Source organism: Callorhinchus milii, unplaced genomic scaffold (assembly GCF_018977255.1).
Source record: "Callorhinchus milii isolate IMCB2004 unplaced genomic scaffold, IMCB_Cmil_1.0 Scaffold1, whole genome shotgun sequence".
Classification (NCBI taxonomy): Eukaryota; Metazoa; Chordata; class Chondrichthyes; order Chimaeriformes; family Callorhinchidae; genus Callorhinchus; species Callorhinchus milii.
In genome coordinates this window covers 122,728,654-122,747,880 of record NW_024704742.1, presented here as the reverse complement: position 1 = coordinate 122,747,880, position 19,227 = coordinate 122,728,654, and the positions used below count along the sequence as shown (strand labels likewise).

Sequence of the window (19,227 nt, the reverse complement as noted above, 5' to 3'; positions counted from 1 at the left end):
AGGAAGTTACACATAAGGGATTTATGGTGTGACTGGGAGATCAAGCTGGGAAGTACAAGGTTATTAAACTCGTATACGTGCACCTAAGAAAAATGCACTTTGCATTATGTGTCAGCAGTCTGCTTTGTAACCTGCAGAGGCAGTAAGTCACAAGATTTGGCTGTAAATTTACTTGCAGTACAGGTTGCAGTATAGATCCTAAACGCATTCCATTCCTATGGAAAAGGATGTTGTGAAAATATGTTGATGATGATAAAATCGGTTATTCGCTTCACGGCTGTTTGTGGGATGCTGCTGTGTGAAAATCGCCTGCAACATTCGCCTACAAAATACACTACACCACACTTTGCAGTAAAATCCTATAAAGCGATTTGAGAAAGCTTCCTGATGTGATGGGCACTATTTCAAATGTGAGGATTATTATTATTGTAAAATACACTTCTGACTTCTGTATAACACTCATGCCCGAACCTGACTGAATGGCCTTGGGCACTGCCACATAGTCAGGGATCATTTTCAAGCGCTGAAAACGGCCTTTCTGATATTTGTTACAGGATACTGAATTAAATTAGGTTGGTTTTAATTTATGTGCTATTTGTGCTTTTTATAACTGTTCAGTCTCCAGATCAAGTAGGCATTACCTCATTTAATTTGACAGGCGAGCTGACTGAATACTGATGTAACAATGGCAAGAAATCTGTCACATTAAAAAGAACTCTTTGATATACCATAATTATGTGACATACCCAGAGCACTGTAACATACAATAACAATTTCCATTTCTATTGCGCCTTTCATGAAGGGATGAACATTTCAAAGTGCTTTGCAGAAAATGATAGGGAGCACACACAGTAGGGAGTAGAGGAAGGAGAATTTTGAAGCATTTCAAGTGGACATAAGAGCAACACTATGACTTAATAGTGACAGCAGCATGGACACTTAATGGACACAATGCCATTGTGACTTAATAATTATAGCAGCACTGTGATATAACTGGAGTATTGTGACCTAAAAGTGACAAGTCATACATCCAGGAATAAAAGAAACTAACAGTAAAATATTCAGAAGCAAAGAAAGCTACAGCTTTAGTCAATCACTTACTGAAGGCTCCGTTTGAGGGAAACACAAATATGCATCAAGGAAGTCGTACAGCTGAAAAGATGAAAAAGTGTCAACCTGTGCTGAATGCCAGTTCCAAAAGTAGAAATAATCTGGGAAAATTAAAAGATTGTCCAGCTAAACTAAAGAAAACGGAGCTTCTGAATGCCCTTTACAATGTTTCGCAGACAATTACCTCCTTGGAATCCTCTCAGCAGCGTCTTAGTGCTGAGCTGCAAGCTAGGTGTGAAGCCATGAGGAAATTTCAACGTGAAGCCACAAGCAAAGATGTAGAGAAGAAACAGGAGGAGCTGCAGGCAGAAATGAATCAGTTGAATATGATTGATCTAGAACAGCAACAATGTGCTGGAGCATTGGAAGCGGTCATAAATGAGATGGATGAACCTATTAAAAATCCTGCACAAGAACATAATTTGATATGAAAACAATTGGTGTCAATGAAGTGCAAGTTTCAAGAACGCCACTGATATGAAAAAAAAGGACACAAAAAAAGTGTAAAAAATGGTGTGGTGGCACATTTATAAAATAATTGGAGTTTGATCTTAAGACGTTGCATTACTTTATTATGTAAATCTGATTCTAAATTAGCAAGAGAATTATGATGTGAAATTAATACAATGATGTGGTTATGTTAATTTAATTTTGCCTGATGTGGTTAAAATATCCAGTGGATGCAAAAGTTGTGTCCAAGCCATGGAATAAGCTATAGAGTGGAATATTAAGGAAACCTTGGTGAATTCAAGGAATATTACTGTGATGGCACCAACCTGCCCAGGCATGACTGACATCTCTACCTCTTTATATGTGTCATTAGTGGAGTACATCTCCTTCGAATGGTCAGTGATCAATATGAGCATAAAGCAGTGACACATTCAATACCCTTCCGATCATCAGCATTGTCTGTATTCATTATCCAAAAGCTACATATTGGAGTATAGCGCTTTATCACATCTTCAAAACGTCTCAAAGCGCTTTACAGAATATACTGTAAGGTGAATTGTCTGTATATTTTGTGGGCAAAATGTGGCAGCCAATTGCGCACAGCAGTGTCCCACAAACACTCGTGTATTAAGTGACCAATTCATTATTTACTTTTGAAGGAATTATTACCCCCCGAAAAGCGATCTGCCAATCGACTAACAACCGGGTTCCTACTTACTCCTGGGTTAACAGAGATGTGTGGAGTAAGGAAATTATCCCAACGTTTCACCCTGCTGGAATCGATCCCAGGTTTCACTCTTGCAAGGTGATTGCTCTAACCACTGAGCTACAGGACTCTTACATAATATTTTCCTTTCAGATTCTTGCATACCATCTTGCGTGCAAAGCAGCAGTGGGAGAACTCACAAATGCTCCTATTGCAGATAGCTAACAGCCTAAATACTGTCTCACATTGAGATGACAACAACAACTTGCATTTATATATCACACTTCACGTAGGTAGGCTCTAGGAGTGCTTAACAACAACAACAAAATTGCATTTGTAAAGCGCCTTTCACGTCGGGAGGACATCCCAAGGCGCTGAGCTTAATGCTGAGCTGGGGAGTTAAGGGAGGTGACCATATCCATAGTCAAAGAGGAAGGTCTTCAAACTTACAAGAAGGCGGTGTGTACAGTACAAGACAATTACATGACAATGCAATTTACACTTACACAGGTCATAGGTTAACATTTGTACTTAACCTTTTAAGTACTTTTCTCAGGGCAGTTCTCTCAGGACTCAATAATCACGGGTAGTACTGCAGTTCTAATATGTCTCTTGAGAACTTGGATCAAAATCAATGACTAGAAACCTAATCCACACTTCAGCACTAAAAGCTGGTTAACCAAATGGCTGAGTGGAACAACTATACTCTAGCTTTGAAACCCAACATATCACTGGTATATTGTGATTTATCTAAAGGAAACTGTTTTTATTATTATTAAGGCATCACCCTGAAAGTATTGTACTAGCGCCCAAAATAATGCTGTCCATTATACTTTTTTTCTTGTGTTAGTTGATAAAAAAAATTCTATTCAAATTCTTTGAAATTGTTTTCACACCAATGGTTCTGTCACTATACAGTCTCTATAGTGGAAGAGCAGAAGACAGATACTCTTCAGAATTGAAGGTCCTAAAATATATATGGCCCATTTAAAACTCCTGTGATAATTTAATAGTTTATGGCAGCTCTTTATCTTTTTTTACTTTGATCCACGGCTGTTTGTGCGACTCTGCTGTGCGCAATTTACTGCCGCATTTTGCCCCGAAAACTATACATTCAATTCACTTTATGGTATATTCTGTGAAGTGTTTTGAGATGTCTCGAAGATGTGACAAGGGGCTATAATAATAATAATCCTTGTATTTGAAATAGCACGTTATCACGTCTTCTAAATGTCTCACAGGTCTTCACAGATTATACTGTAAAGTGAATTGACCGTATATTTGTGGGCTACATTATTAATTCCATTTCTTGGTCTCTGTCTACTTCCACGGCATGTGGTATTGCAGAGCTAATGGCAAGTGTAGAACTCTAACTCTGGTCTAGGCAGTGTCGTCAGGAGAGAAGGGTGGGGGGGGGGAGGGAAGAAAATCAAAAAGACTACATTTAGATTACCAACGAAATATTTGTTTTAAAACATTTGCACCAAAAACCTGCAAGCTTCATAAAATAAAATACGTGCCGGTCAGTAAAGATAAAGATAAAGCAATGATAGTGAATGAGGGCTCAATGTTGTTTTTTCGATCCAGGACTGTCCATCAGCGCCACCATAAACAAGCTCAAAGTTGACTTTTGCAAAAGATCAGTGCAGGCAGTGGCTGTATAGTATCATCCCTCCTGGCGAGTGTCAAAGCTAAGTAACAAAATATACCACAAGATAACTGTTTATGAAGGTTGAAGATTTAGTGGCCAAAAGCCTGTTGCTGTTAGTGTTCAACTAGTGGGAGGGGTGGGGGCTTTGTTTAGAATCAGCTTTGGGCCATTTGGAACCTCGTGACCAGGTTAATCTCCAAGCAATTTCCTATCAGGAAGAGGCTTTGTCCGAAGCATTCCAGTGTGATAAATCATCAACTGCTTCCTGTTCCTACAAAAACGCTACTGTTTACTTTTGCTGAGCGATTCACAATAAGCCACTTCTCAGGGGTCACGCTTGAAGCCTGCATCCACTCATATAATCTGTGGCGATTTAGCCCAATACTGGGATCAAGCAAAACTGACCTCCTTGGTTAGGGAAAGAAAAGCTGATGAGAATGCTGAACCATTACTAAATGCTATTGAAAGACTGGACCACTCTTCCCATTCCCAATTTCCCAAGATTTAACCTGGATATCTCCAGTTATCCTGTAATCATCCCATCACAGACCACAATCCTTCAGATAAAATTGGTCACTCAATTCATGGTTGTTTGTGTAATGTTCCTCTGTGGAAATTGGCTGCCTCTTTTGTCTACAAATACACAGCCACTACTCTTCACAAAGACATTGTGAAGCACTTTGAGAAGAGTAATACCTCCACAAGGATAATTATTCTATGATTATCTCTCACCAATTGAATTTTCTCATTTCTCGTGGAGTCCTGTAGCTCAGTGGTTAGAGCACTCGCCTTGCAAGCGAGAGACCTGAGTTCAATCCCAGGCAGGGCGAAACCTTGGGCAAGTTTCCTTACTCCACACGCCTAATAATAATCCCTCCAAAACGAAAAACAATAATAAATTGGTCATTTTCAATCTACGACTGTTTGTGGGACATTGCTGTGCGCAATTGGCTGCCGCGTTCGCCCACAAATATACAGTCAATTCACTTTACAGTGTGTTCTGTGAAGCGCTTTGGGACGTCCTCCCGACGTGAAAAGCGCTATATCAAATGCAAGGATTATTATTATTATATGATCTTTAGGCATTCCACATTTAACAAGCCAGAATTTCTTCAGAAATATGTTTAAGCATACTGCAACTTTAGGACCAGGATATTTGTCTTAGAATCCAGTGCTTTTAATGCTGGCGATGTACTGTATCTTTAATTTGTTCTTGTGATGCTTTCTCAGTTCCTCCACTGTGTGCACTAATTTACTTCCTTTCTAACCATCAATGGAAGTCCTGTTTGTTAAGGTCTCAAACACCCACTTATACATCATGACAGTGTTGTGTACTCAATCTGGTATTATAACTGCATCATGCATAGCTGTGAGTAATGTGACCCTTTCAATCTTATCAGTAATGTCTGTTCACATATTTCAGAAACGATACAGGGACATGCACTTGTCTGCTATGTTTCCTTTCATGACCCATTTGCTATATTGGTATTTTATAACTGGGAAACATCTCCTGTTCATTTTTGATAAGGATACTTCCTGATTTACTCAGGGAGCTTCAGACAGAGTAGAGAGAGGGCTGACGGGATAGTGTCCTGTTAAAAATGCAACCATTTATGCACATTTTTGCTTCAAAGATCAAACTTCAAAAATCAAGCAATTAAAAAAGGACCTGAAGACACTAATTAACAGTAATAATCCTTGATTAACCCCAGTAACATCAAACCATCTCAAAGCGCTTCACAGGATCAGTTGCAGAATGTAAATGACTGTATTTGTAGTCAAACGCAGCAGTCAATTTGAGTGTGGCAATGGCCCACAATGTCATGAAGTGGATGACTAGTTTTTCTTCTCTGAGGGTTTGTTGGTCAGGATACCAGGAGCAACTTGTCTCTCTTTTTGGAAATTCAGTCATAATCTGGAAAATATTTTTCCACCGTTCTTACAATGATCTGGCTTTGAAATTCATATTGAATTGAAGAATTCTGCGCAGTCTGAAATTTTGAGACAAGCTGTTGTTACATGCAAAAAATGGTTGCATGCATTAGAGAAGGAAATTGGGTGATTTGATTATACAAAGAAAACACTGCTTGCAGCATTGGAAGCAGGTGCAGGCTTGTTTTCAGTGAGTGGAAATAGCAAGAGCTAGCAGTTGAGGACAGGGGTCTGCTGAATAGTGTAGTCAATCATTGCTCATGTAGGTTCAACACAATGTGTAATTATTGTTACCCAATCTCAACAATGCATCTATCTCACTCATCCTTATTTCAAACAAAACTTGGCAGTTCAGCTTTAGGATCCTAAAATAAGCCCTCTGAAACTAATACTGCTAATCAAGTGTTTAATCGAATGATTATTCAAAGCTGATGGTTTACGAATGAGCTGGTGAGGTGAAAAAAATAAGAAGTGTTTGACATTTTGACTTATGCAGAACTGTGTTGTTTGATCCCATCTTTCTTGAATTATTCAGCTTCAGAATTGTATTGACAGATGTGGCAAACCAGTTTTGTGCCTGAGAACGTCAGCAGCTCTGGGAATTAAACCCATGTAGCACAGTCGGTTTTAACATTGGACTATTAATGTTGGGTTAACGTCCTTCCTTTCATTAAAAGCCAATCACTTCAAGGCTGTTTGTGGGCTTTGCTGTATGCAATTTGTATGCTGTGTTCGCTTACAAAATCACAGTCACTATTACACTTCATAGCAAAATCCCTTGAAGCTCTTTGAAATGTTTTCCTGATGTGAAAGTCACCATATTCAAACACAGTAATATTATTACCTAAACTTCACAAAAGTGTCTGAAATGGGGTCTAGAGATATTCTTGCTTCACGGCTACCAGCAAAAACACTCACAAAGTAATTGACATTTGTTGAAGGCAATCTCCTGTACAGCACGCAGATGTGTTAGACTTTGGCTCTGATGAAACTCGACTCCCTGCTGAATCTGTGGCTCTGTTGTGCCATGTAGGAGATTGCCTGGGGAAAACACTGGGATAAAATTTGCAGTTTCTTGATACACATTCCTAATGCTAATTAACACAAAGAAAAGATGTTAAGAAACACCTCAAAATTGTTCCTGTTATTTAATCAGCACCAGTGTTACTTAATCAACTCTTACCTATGCTCAACTCGGTCCCCAATTCTTCAACACCCCCCACCACTACTTTACTCCATTAGCTGGCCACTTGCTAGTGAAAAAAACACAAGGAACTGAGTTTATCTAACACGGCTTTATGATGTAGGCCTTTGGATTGTGATTGAAACTCCAAATGAGGACTTTTAACCAAGGCTTCCCTATTCTTTGTGTTAATTGCAGTGTTTTTTTAACCCATTCTTTGTGTTACCCCACATCCACGCCATGACAGGCACTGCCATTCACCACATCCGCAACATTGCCAGACTCCACTACTGCTTCACCCCTCAGGCTGCCGAAACCCTCACCCATGCATTCGTCACATCAAGGCTCGATTACGGAACTCCCTCCTCATCGGCCTTCCCAACTCTTCCCTTCACAAGCTGCAGATCATCCAAAACTCTGCAGCTTGTGTACTCTTACGCACCAGGCTCCGTGACCCCATCACTCCCACCCTCGCCTGACTCCACTGGCTCCCCATCCCCTAGAGGATCAAGTTCAAGATCCTGGTCCTCACCTTTAAGGCCATCCATGGCATTGCCCCCTCCTACCTATCTGACCTGCTGACTCCCTACCAACCTGCCTGCTCCCTCCGTTCATCAGGCTCTGGCCTGCTCCATGTCTCCCGCCCTACCATCGGTGGCCGGGCTTTCAGCCTCTCTGCCCCCACGTTCAGGAACTCCATCCCACAGTACCTTCGCCTCGGCTTCCTCCCTTGCCTCCTTCAAGGCCGGCCTCAAGACCCTTCTCTTCGACCGTGCCTTTGGTCTCTCTCCCACCTCTCTGCCTTCCCTCACCCCTACACCACTCCTCTCCTATGCTCCAGCCCCGACACTTGACTGTTCAGTACTTTGGGATGTCCTCCCGATGTGAAAGGCGCTCTATAAATGTAATTTTGCTGTTGCTGTTGGTGTTGTTACCAAAAAGAATGGGTTAAGAGCCTTCCCCTTCATTCGTACCTACTTGTTCCATCAAGTGACCTTTTACTAACATCAATGTACAAAAAGAGGAGTCTCTAAGCTGATCATAGTCTATCAGTTATTAACCCCATCACTTAGCTTCATGGTTGTTTGGGACATTACTATGTGCAAATGGCTGCCACACTTGCCTACAAAATACACAGTCAGTACACTCAACAACAAATGTTTGATGCAATTTGAGGCATTCTACCAATATGAAAGTCGCTACATTAAATAGAAGGATTATTATATTAATAAAAAATTGAATTTGACATTTTTTCTCTTATCACTGCTGTTTTGTGCTCTGTTCTTTGTGGTCTATGGATGTTCAGATTATACTAAATCCATTGACACATATTACAATATCCCAACCCTTTAGTTACTACATTTTCATTCAGATTCACAAACAAAGGATTGTTAACATGTCTTGGGTTAATTTTTACCGATTGCTTTCTTCCTTTCTTTGTTTTTGTTGAGTAAAGTGATATGATTTTTGCAAACCCAAAGATTTAGATGATGTGAAATTATTTCACAAAGGCATTCAACAGTGTGTGACAAAGTTTGTTTGCATGTTTGTTTGATTTGAACCACAGGCTGTGAACACATCAGCACCTCGGCTTGAGATCAATGAGTCAGATCCATCTGACGTCATTATGTCTCAGTCTTTCTCTAGCAAGCTTGACTTTTCTGCTGGGTGAGGTCTGCACCATGGCATCACAGTGAGATTCTCAATGAAATAGACTCTTGTTCTCTCAGTGCTAGAAGCTTGAAAGTGTGAACTTGTGCTGTGTCTGTAAAGTCTTTAGGAACTTGCTGAAATTCAAACCTAAAGTTAGGGTCGGGGTGAGTGAAGGAGAATGCAGTACTATATGTGATGTGATAATTTTTACTAGTGGCAATGATCACCATATTACGTATTGCATTTCTCGCCTTCTTAAATTTGGTCATAATTTGGAAGACGCCTTTTTGCAGTAACTTTGAAAAGTTGACTTCCAAATTAACACCAAATTTGTGAATGACCCAAAATGTTACATGATCATAAATTTTAAGACAGTTTTAGACCATGAGAAAGTTTGGGCTTCTTGTGGGTGAGCTCCAGTGTTTTGAACATCAGAGACCAGAATTCCAATGAACTATGAATAATGGACAGTTCAAAATGATTTCAGTAATCCAATCTGGCACCTGATGTGACATAGAACACATTCCTTCAAGCTTATTTGAAGAAGAACATTCAGTCATGTGATATAGTTCAAAGTGTATCATCAATCTTAAATTTAGAGGATGGTGAGAATGTAGTAACTCACCACCAGAAGCTGTGGTTGAAGCAAAAAAACCTAATGTATTTCAGAGGAATCTTGGCCCAACATGAGAGAGAGGAAAATGGAGGGGGATTGGGGATGGTATGAGGAAGTGGTGGAGGCTCATGTGGAGTATAACCACCGGACTAGTTGCACCAAATGGTTTGTTTCCCTGCTGTAACGTTCTATGTAATTCTATATAAAAAACACTGACACTGAAAATGCATTGGACCATGTAATATGACCTATAGTATGACCTGCCTATATTGAAAAGGGCATTACAAGGAAATCCTAAATACATATTCACACTAAATCATATTTGCACCACCATAAGTAGAGAAAACTCAAGTGATCCCATTATATCCTAAGGGCACAAGAATAAGATGAATTGTTAGATCATCAACAACAATAACAACAAATTACATTTGCATAGAACCCTTCACATCAGGAGGATGTCCCGAGGTGCTGGACAGTCAGGGATTTGGACCCGAGCTGAGAGTTGGAATCAGGGGTGGAGGGCAGGGAGGTGTTAAGGGTAGGAGGGTGACCGAAGAAGAGGGTCTTGAGACAGACCTTGAAGGAGACAATGGAGAATGTGAGGTGAAGGGATTGTGGGATGGAGTTTCAAAGGGTGTGGGCAGAGACGCTAAAGGCCCAACTGCTGATGGTGGAGTTTCAATCAATGGCAATTTCAATGGGCTATAAACACACAACCCTCACTATTCCTTAAAGCAGGTCGGTTAGAACAAGACATTATCTATAGAAGTGATAGAAGTTTGACTGTCTTGCAGTTCTGATGGCCTGGAACATGACAGCAAGAACTTAATAGCAACAAGGTCTCAAGGCAGGAGCTGGTTGCATATTGATTCCCTTGGTGTTGATCACCTGCAGTGGCTTAATAATCACATTAAGACAATTAAATCACTCTTTTTTCATATTGTATTATTCTTTCTGCAGGATTTGGAGAGTTGTAGGATATTGGGCACTGGTGATAAAGCACTCTAGACTGAAACTCCAATACAATTCTGGGGAAGTATTGTAGGTGCTGTCCTTCGGTTTAGACATGAAACAGAGTCTTGTCTGCCTGTTCAGGTGGACGTTAAAGATCCCATACCACTACTTGAAAAGAGAAGGGAGTTTTGCCCGAGAAATATCCTCCAGACCAACACCCAACCAGGTAAATTGATCATTCACTCCATGGCTGTTTTTGGAACATTGCTATGCACAAAATTAGTTGCTGTTTTCATCTACAAAGTATACAGTCACTACACTTCACCGAAAATCCTCTCAAGTATTTTGAGACCTCCTCACCGTGAAAGACACAATATCAAACGCAACGATGATTATCAAAGCAGAAAACGGAAAAATGTGATGGTTACAAATGACACAAATTTTAACAGGAACATTCAAACGTGAAAAAGAGGACGATCCGTAATAAATATGAAAAAAGTAAACTATAGTTTAGAGTGTGAAATCTTGCGATTGAAACAAATTTAAATAAAACGTAAATTGTGTTTTTTATGTCATCGGAACCCTGCAGGTAGGTTGCAGCCTGTGTTCTGCAAGTTTATCCAGTGAGCAGCTGAGCCATACAGACCAGAAAAAGATACGGTTCAATGTGATGAGTTAGCTAATCTCTTCTAATGGTGCTGATTCTTGCTGGGATATGGTTCCATGGGTAAATGCAACTCTCTGATATCTCACCCAAGAGGTCATCCTTCGTTTGTGAGCCTAGAGTGAGTGTTGGCAGTCTATTCAGTCACAGGGAAAGTTCTGTTCAACCCATTTCCTCCAATGCTTTCTTTCCCACAGTAATCATTATGTGTAATGATACCGAACTGCAAACTTAGCAAATTCAGTGACTGAAAAGAGTAAGCATTTGCCACAGCATTTCAATTAATTGTTCGAAAATAGAAAAATCTCGGTCTGCTCAGGTGTAATTTTAAGGAACTATTCACACTGTTCAAAAGTGAAGGTTTTTTTTCCCTCATATAATTGATTGAACCCCACATGAGATGCCATGCTTTGGATCAGACATTAAACCAAGTTCCCGTCTGCCTGTTCAAGTGGATGTTAAAGATCCCAATGCACTATTTGGAAAGAGAGGAGAGTTTCTCCTGATGTCCTGGCCAACAATTCCCTAGATTCACTCTAAAGAGTCCTGTAGCTCAGTGGTTAGAGCACTCGCCTCGCAATCGAGAGACCTGAGTTTGATTCCCGGCAGGGCAAAATGTTGGGCAAGTTGCCTTACTCCACACGCCTCTGTTTACCTAGCAGTAAGTAGGAACACGGTTGTTAGTTGATTGGCGGATCGCTTTTCCGAGGATAATAATTCCTTCAAAAAAAATAATAAATTGATCACTTCAATTCATGACTGTATGAGGTCACTGCTGTGTGCAATTGGCTGCCACGTTTCACCCACAAAATATACAGTCAGTTGACTTTACAGTATATTCTGTGAATCACTTTGATGTGATACAGCGCTATATCAAATGCAAGGATTATTATTATCATTACTATTTGGAAAGAGAAGGGAGTTTCTCCCAGTGTCCTGGCTGACAATCCAAGGCTGATTCTCTCCAAGCTGTTTGTATAACATTGTTGTGCCCAAATGGTCTGCTGTGTTTGCCTACAGTCACTACAACTCACATTACATCCTGTGAAATAGCAGCTGTTGTATTCTTATCTTGCTTTCTCAATCGAGTAGCACTACACGGTCCACCTAGTTCAATTGATAGTACTCTTGCCTCTGAGGTAGATGTTGTGGTTGATGCCTCACTTCGGGACTTTGAACTCACATAGTCTCGGCTGACCCTCAAATCCACTTATTGGCTGTTTGTTGGACATTGCCACATGAAAATTGTTTGCCATGATTGCCATGTTTGCCTACAAATACACAATCACCGCACCTCATAGCAAAATCCTACAAAACACTTTGAGACTTCTCGATGACGTTATAAAGCGTTATATTAACTGCAAGAATTATTCTTACTTCAACACATTAACTTCTATATTTAATAGTGCACTCTTAACAAACAATGTGATCCAGTTATGGGAGATGGTAGGGTTGGTTTCCTGGAAGCCTGAGATCAAATGGATTGAAGAGATTTCCCATCAGAACCTCTCTTGTGATTTTGTGGGAGTTTCCAATCTCAGTCAGAGTTGGCACCAAGAACAGAGCAGGGATTCTTTCACAGGGGGAAGTCAGAAGTAGTATGGTGATATCCAACTAAAGGGACGGAGAGAAAACACCTTAAAAACTAGTAGCGAAGCCAAAGGCCTAGTAGGGAAAGGCACCATCTAGTGCAGTACTAAGCCCCACAGGTTGGGTGTTTGAATCACGCTCTTTGCTGAGCAGGCAGGTCAGTCAGTAATGTTCAACAATTGGCCTGAGTGGCTCTGAGACAGAGAGAGGAGTAATTGTCAGGCTTTCTACTATTCAGAAACCCTGTGCTTGTGTGGGGATATTGGGTGAGAGCAGAATTAGACTTTGCTACAATACCCAGGTTGTTCAGTAGCCTGCCAATGCTCACTGTCAAGATTCACAGGTGCAGAATAACTACTTGGGTGAGATCCTGGATTGTGACCAGTGGAAACCATACCTCAGAACAGGAATAAAATAGAATGAAATGCTTTCAGGAAAAGGAAAGGAGGGGGTGGGGAAGAAAAGTAAAGAAAAAATAAAACTCTTTCACTGACTTTTCATACACACTTGCGCTGTAAACCTAAGATTGGTCAGATCATTACTGAAGTGAGTGTCACTTTTTGCTAATGTCTGTGAAGAAACATGTCAACAATGAGAGTGCTTTGCTCTTACCCTGTCAGCAGCCCATGTCTTACAGACCTGAGAAAATGTAGAAACAGGAAATCCTGACCAGCCCCTTCCTCATCCCATACACAACATAATGGGAAACAATTGTGTGAAACGAAACCAGTGCCTCTCTCCTGTTACGGCACTTATGTCTCAAAGAATTCAATGTGAAACAGAGGTACTGCCACATCACAAAGGACAAACCCAGTATTTGTCAGTTAGGCTCAGTAGATGGCAGTCTTGCTTCTGGGTCAGGAGATTGTGGGTTCAAGCCCCACATCGAGACTTAAGCTCAGTCCAGGCTGACCCTGCAGATCAATACTGAGGGAGGCTTGCAATGTCAGAGGTGCCATCTTTTGGATATGACATTAAACCAAAGTCCCGTCTGTCTTTTTTCAGGTGAAAGTTAAAGATCCCATGACATTATTTGAGAAAGGGAGTTTTGTCCAAATTATTTGGTCACTCGCCTTGTGGCTGTTTGTGCTCTGAGACTGTATGCGTGAAGGGGGCTATATAAACGCTAGGTTGTTGTTGTTGGTGGTAGTGGTGCAAATGGCCATTGTGTTTGCCTACAATAAACAGTCATGGCAGCAATTACTTAAGAAGTCCTTTGAGACATTTTGAAGTGAGTAGATACTGTAAAAATGCAAGTTCTTTATGTTTTGCCAAAAATGGAAATCCAGGTCACAGCTCACGCTGCAGTTGCTTTCCAAATAAATCCTATTGAAATGTAGAAAGCATGCAGAAAATATTCCAGACCAGAGATCACAGCTTTATCAGTCTGAGTTGACTGCTCTCATGATGCTGAATGTGGTTATAAGTGCTGTACAATTAATCTGACAACAATGTCAAGTCCCACTGACCTCCTTTCTGATTAGAAAGGAAAGATTAATGTGATCTACAGTCCTTACTAAGGGGCCATCCAGAAAATTGCGTGACATTCGGGAACAGTTGTCAGCTAACTCATTAATAGCCTAGATGCTCAGCGTGAATAATTAAATGGAAACATTGCTGATAACACATTGGACATTTGGTTTCCTCTCACACAGTGGGACTGTGCTAATTCAGAGCCAATCGATAAACACTTCTCCTTGGTCTGCTGTTGCACTCAATAAGTTGATTGCTCATTTGACTGTTACCTGTAGCCTTGGCTTTGCTCGTGTTGGTTTGGTGGCTGTTGTGTGTTTCTCTGGGACAGGATGTTCCTGTTGTGTGACAGCCTGGCTCAGCTGGTAGCACTCTCACCTTTGGGCCTGAAGGTTGTCGGTTCAAGCTCCATGTCAGTATTTGAGATCCGTTTTCAGGTTGATGCTTCAGGTAATATTTAGGGGAATGTTAATTGTCAGAAGTGCTGCGCTTCGGATGAGACATTACACTGAGCTGCTGATTGCCTGATCTTCAGGCTAATCTTCAGGCTAGGTGTCTTGTTCGACCGTCAACTGTCTTTTCTCCCCTACATTCAAGCCATGACCCGCTCTGCCTTCCCTCACCTCCGTAACAGCGCCCATCTCCACCACCACCTCACCCCTCAGGCCGCTGAAAGTCTTATTCCTACCTTCATCACCTCCAGGCTCGACTATGCAAATGCCCTGCTTGTCGGCCTTCCCAACTCCTCCCTCCACAGGCTGCAGAGAATCCAGAACTCTGCAGCCCATGTCCTCTCCCACACCAAACTCCGTGACCCCATCTCCCCCACTCTCGCCCGACTCCATTTGCTCCCTATCCTTCAGAGGATCTAATTCAAGATCCTGGTCCTCACCTACAAAGCCCTCCATGGCCTCTCCCCACCCTACCTCTGTGATCTCCTACAAACCCGCCCGTTCCCTCCGCTCAGCCGGCTCTGGTCTGTTCCACGTCCCCCCACTCACCCGCCCCACCATTGGCGGGAGAGCCTTCAGCCACTCTGCCCCCAACCTCTGGAATTCCATCCCCCAGTCACTCCGCCTCGCCCCCTCCTTAGCCTCCTTCAAGTCCCGCCTCAAGACCTTCCTTTTCGACCATGCCATCGGTCACCCCCCTTCGCTTCCTCTCCCTTCTCCCCCCATGACCCCAGCTCGGGTCTGAAATGCTGTTCTCTGTCCAGCGCCTTGGGACTCCTCCTGACATGAAAGGCGCTATACAAATGTAATCTTGTTGTTGTTGTAATGTTAAAGATCTTATATTATTTAAAAAGAGAAGGGAGTTACTTCTGGTACTGACCATCTCCAGATAAATTGACTTTTTGTCATGGCATTTGCCTACAAAACACACAGTCACTACACTTTACAGTAAATCCTGTGAAGTGCTCTGAGACGTCCATCTGAAGTGAAAGGTGCTATATCAAATGTGAGAATTATTAATATTATTAACAAAATATAAATGATCCTTCTATTTGATATGGCATTTTTTCATGTCTTTGAGACCTCTCAAAGCGCTTCACAGAATATACTGTCAAGTGAATTGACTGTATATTTGTGGGCAAAACGCAGCAGCCAATTGCGCACAGCAGTGTCCCGCAAACACTTGTGGATTGAGCGAACAAAATTATTATTGTGTTTTTTTTCTTGAGGGATTATTATCAGGTGTGTGGAATAAGAAAACTTGCCCAAGGTTTCGCCCTGCCGGGAATCGAACCCAGGTCTCTCACTTGTGAGGCAAGTACTCTAACCACTGAGCTACAGGACTCCAGTATATTACTGTATTAACTCCCTTCAGGCTAAATGGCTGCCTACAAAAAATGATCATACCTGACAAATATTACTGTAACGCTCTTTTCAGATATTTTAATGTCTTAAAATGCTATGAAACACAATTACTTTCTTCTTTTCCAACTCTTCTGACTGAATCTATGATAAAAGGTGATTTGACCCATCCGATACACCAAAGCAGCAGGTTAAGAGAGCATGGATTCAAGATTGTGAAGGGCAATATCAGGGTAGATATCAGGAACGATTTTCTTACATAAGAGAATATTCAACCGCTCTAGGGCCACTGAGGCTGGGACACTTGACTCTTTAGAGAAAACAGATTGATGTTATTGTTGGATGATGGCACAATTGATATGAGACTAAATGGGTTAAAGTGCTTTCTTCAACGAAAACCTCTCTTGTAATTTCTTTATTAATCTATTTACTTTGGTTACTTTTAAGAATTTTGGGCAGTGCAATTGAATGAACCCCAATTCATTCATTCATTAATGACAAAAGAACAAATTTATTTGCAATTATGTTGTGCTTTATAATAGTAGCTTTCAAAGTAGTGCCAAAAAATGTGAGGTGTATGGCATATTAGGTAAATGTTAAAGGCTGGAGGGAAATATGTTATGCAGTATGAGTTTGTGTAGAGACGTAGAAACATAGAAATCTCCAGTGCAGAAAGAGGCCATTCAGTCCATCAAACCCGCATTGTCTCACAGAGCAAAGAGATCACTACTGACCCAGGGTCCGCCTTATAATAATAATAATCCTTGCATTTGATATAGCGCTTTTCACGTCGGGAGGACGTCCCAAAGCGCTTCACAGAACACACTGTAAAGTGAATTGACTGTATATTTGTGGGCGAACGTATATTTGTGGCCTTATCCCCTAACCTCTTCAAGCCTCGCTCTCTGAAGTGTGACATGTCTGAACGTGAGTCTATGTTGTATGTGAATCTGTATCGTATGTGAATCATGTTGTATGTGAATGTGTCTTGACATTCCGAACCACCCGCCCCACCATTGGCGGGAGAGCCTTCAGCCACTCTGCCTCCAACCTCTGGAATTCCACCTCCCCGACCCCAGTTCGAGTCTGAAATGCTGTACTCTGTCCAGCGTCTTGGGACATCCTCCCAACTTGAAAGACGCTATACAAATGTAATCTTGTTGTTGTTGTTGTATGTGAGACAGTGCTGTATGTAAGTCAGTGTCCTATGTTAGTCAGTGTTGTATGTGAATCTGTAAGGCATATCAGTCTGTTTTGCATATTTTGTTAAGTTTATCAAAAATGATTTGTAATTGGTTTCTTGCATATTCTTTAGCAAGTAATTATTTCATAGAGGTAAATGAATAGACAGCAGTAATTACAGTGATGGGTTACCGTGATTGTTGAGAGCAAAGCTCGTGTTTTACAACAATCATTTGAACTTCTGGACTAGATTCCAGTAATCGCTGCTCTGCACTAATTTCTATTAATGTAAACAGTGGAGTATCTGGAGGTTGTTTTATTACCTGTTTGTTCGCCATCCGTGGATTTGTGACATGCTCCATGTGTTGATGCCTGATGATCTCCAAACTTAAGGGTATCTCACACTTGAAAGATTATCAATTGAGACATCACAGAACTATATTGATTACTGGGAAACAGCGCAGTCAGTATGTATTCTCGGATGTTGAAACCCTGTTGGTTTGTTTGCTGTAATACAAGGGTCACAATGCTCATCATTGGATTTGTGGGCAAGAGTGTGATTTTAGTACAGTTTGTGTGATTTGGTAATAGAGAAGTAACACCAAGTATGGAAAGGAAGGGAATCAAAACGGGACCGCAAGCTGTTATGACGACATATTACTTTTTAATAATTGTGCCACACATTTAACTTGCAACAACTTGTATTTATATAGAGCCCTCCACGCTGGGCAGCATCTCAGAGCGCTTAACAATGGGGGAGCCCGAGGCCAAGCCAGGGGGAGAGGGAAGGTAACCGTAGGCACAGTCGAAAAGGAAGGTCTTCAGACATGACGTGAAGTTGGGGAAGGAGGGGCCGAGGTGAAGAGGTTGAGGGAGGGAGTTCCAAAGTTTTGGAGTGCAATCAATGGCTGAAGGCATGGCCGCCGATGGTGAAGGATTCGGGGGACGCCGAGGAGGCTGGACCCATAGAGCAGAAGCAGCGGGTACTGCTGTGGGGAAAGAGGAGGTCAGAGAGATGGTGGGGTGGGGGGGGAAGGGGGTGCAATTAATAGAGGGATTTAAACTCTAGAGTGAGGATCTTGAAGTTGATCTACTCTGTGACAGGGAGCCAGTGGAGTTTGGCAAGGACTGGAGTAACTGGGGTACGAAGTTTGGTGCGGGTGAGAATGCAGGCGGCGGAGTTTTGAATGAGCTGAATTTTGTGAATAGTGGAGGAGGGGAGACCGACGAGGAAAGCGTTAGAATAGTCCAGCTGAGAGGTGACAAAGACATGGACAAGTGTTTTAGCAGCTTTTGGGGTGAGGTTTTGTCAGAAAATAAATGGATTATAGGAATGACATGAAACAAAATTGTTTTTTGGAACAAATAAACAAGGAAATTTTGAGAAATAACAATATTCTATTGTTTCAATGATTCTGTATACAGATGGCTGAGATGACATCTCAAAGCGCTTCACAGAATATACCGCAGAGTCGACTGTATATTTGTGGGCGAAACATGGCAGCCAGTTGCGCACAGCAGTATCCCATAAACAGTCGTGGATTGAAGTGACCAATTCATTATTGCTTTTTTTTCTTTAGGGATTATTATTAGGCGTGTGGAGTAAGGAAACTTGCCCAAGTTTTCGCCCTGCCGGGAATCGAACCCAGGTCTCTCGCTTGCAAGGCGAGTGCTCTAACCACTGAGCTACAGGACTCCTGTACGAAACAGGATTCAATGCATACACTGATGAGTGATGCCTGGATTAAGTTAACAAGGTTTATAATAAAGCTCACACTTTATGACAGTGTCAGCTTCAATACACACCATTGCAATGCATGTGTCTCATGTCGTTCTGCAGCTTTGTTTGTATTTTAGATTTAAGTTGTGTTCTGGAAGACAGAGATTTGGAGGCGAATGTTGTTGTGGACCAGAGGGAATAGAATACCAATGTGCTCACTCTGGTTTACTTCATCAGTGTTTAATATTCTTACAGTAGCCTATTCCAGTACAAGCAACTTTCTGTTCTTAGACATATTAAAATGTGTTAAAATGTGTTCAGACTGGCTGTAAACTTCTGTCTGATGAAAGAACATTCTTAAGCCTTTCCTGTCCTTTGTTTCGGGACAGAGTATACTACTGTATAATAAAATGAATTCCATAACTACTGGACATAAATTCCCCACCGGTTGAGATTTACTCTACAAAGTAACATTTTCCACATTATTTAATTCTTAAAATAAAGCCTTCATTCTGAAACTGTTTTAATG

The 19,227-nt window shown here is 41.4% G+C and overlaps 1 non-coding gene across 1 annotated transcript; it reads right to left on the bottom strand.

The window, feature by feature from the left end:
* Positions 1–18,602: 18,602 nt before the first annotated feature.
* trnaa-ugc lies at positions 18,603–18,674 on the bottom strand. The gene has a single exon. It is a non-coding gene; the product is annotated as a tRNA-Ala (tRNA).
* Between the last annotated feature and the right edge of the window lie 553 nt (positions 18,675–19,227).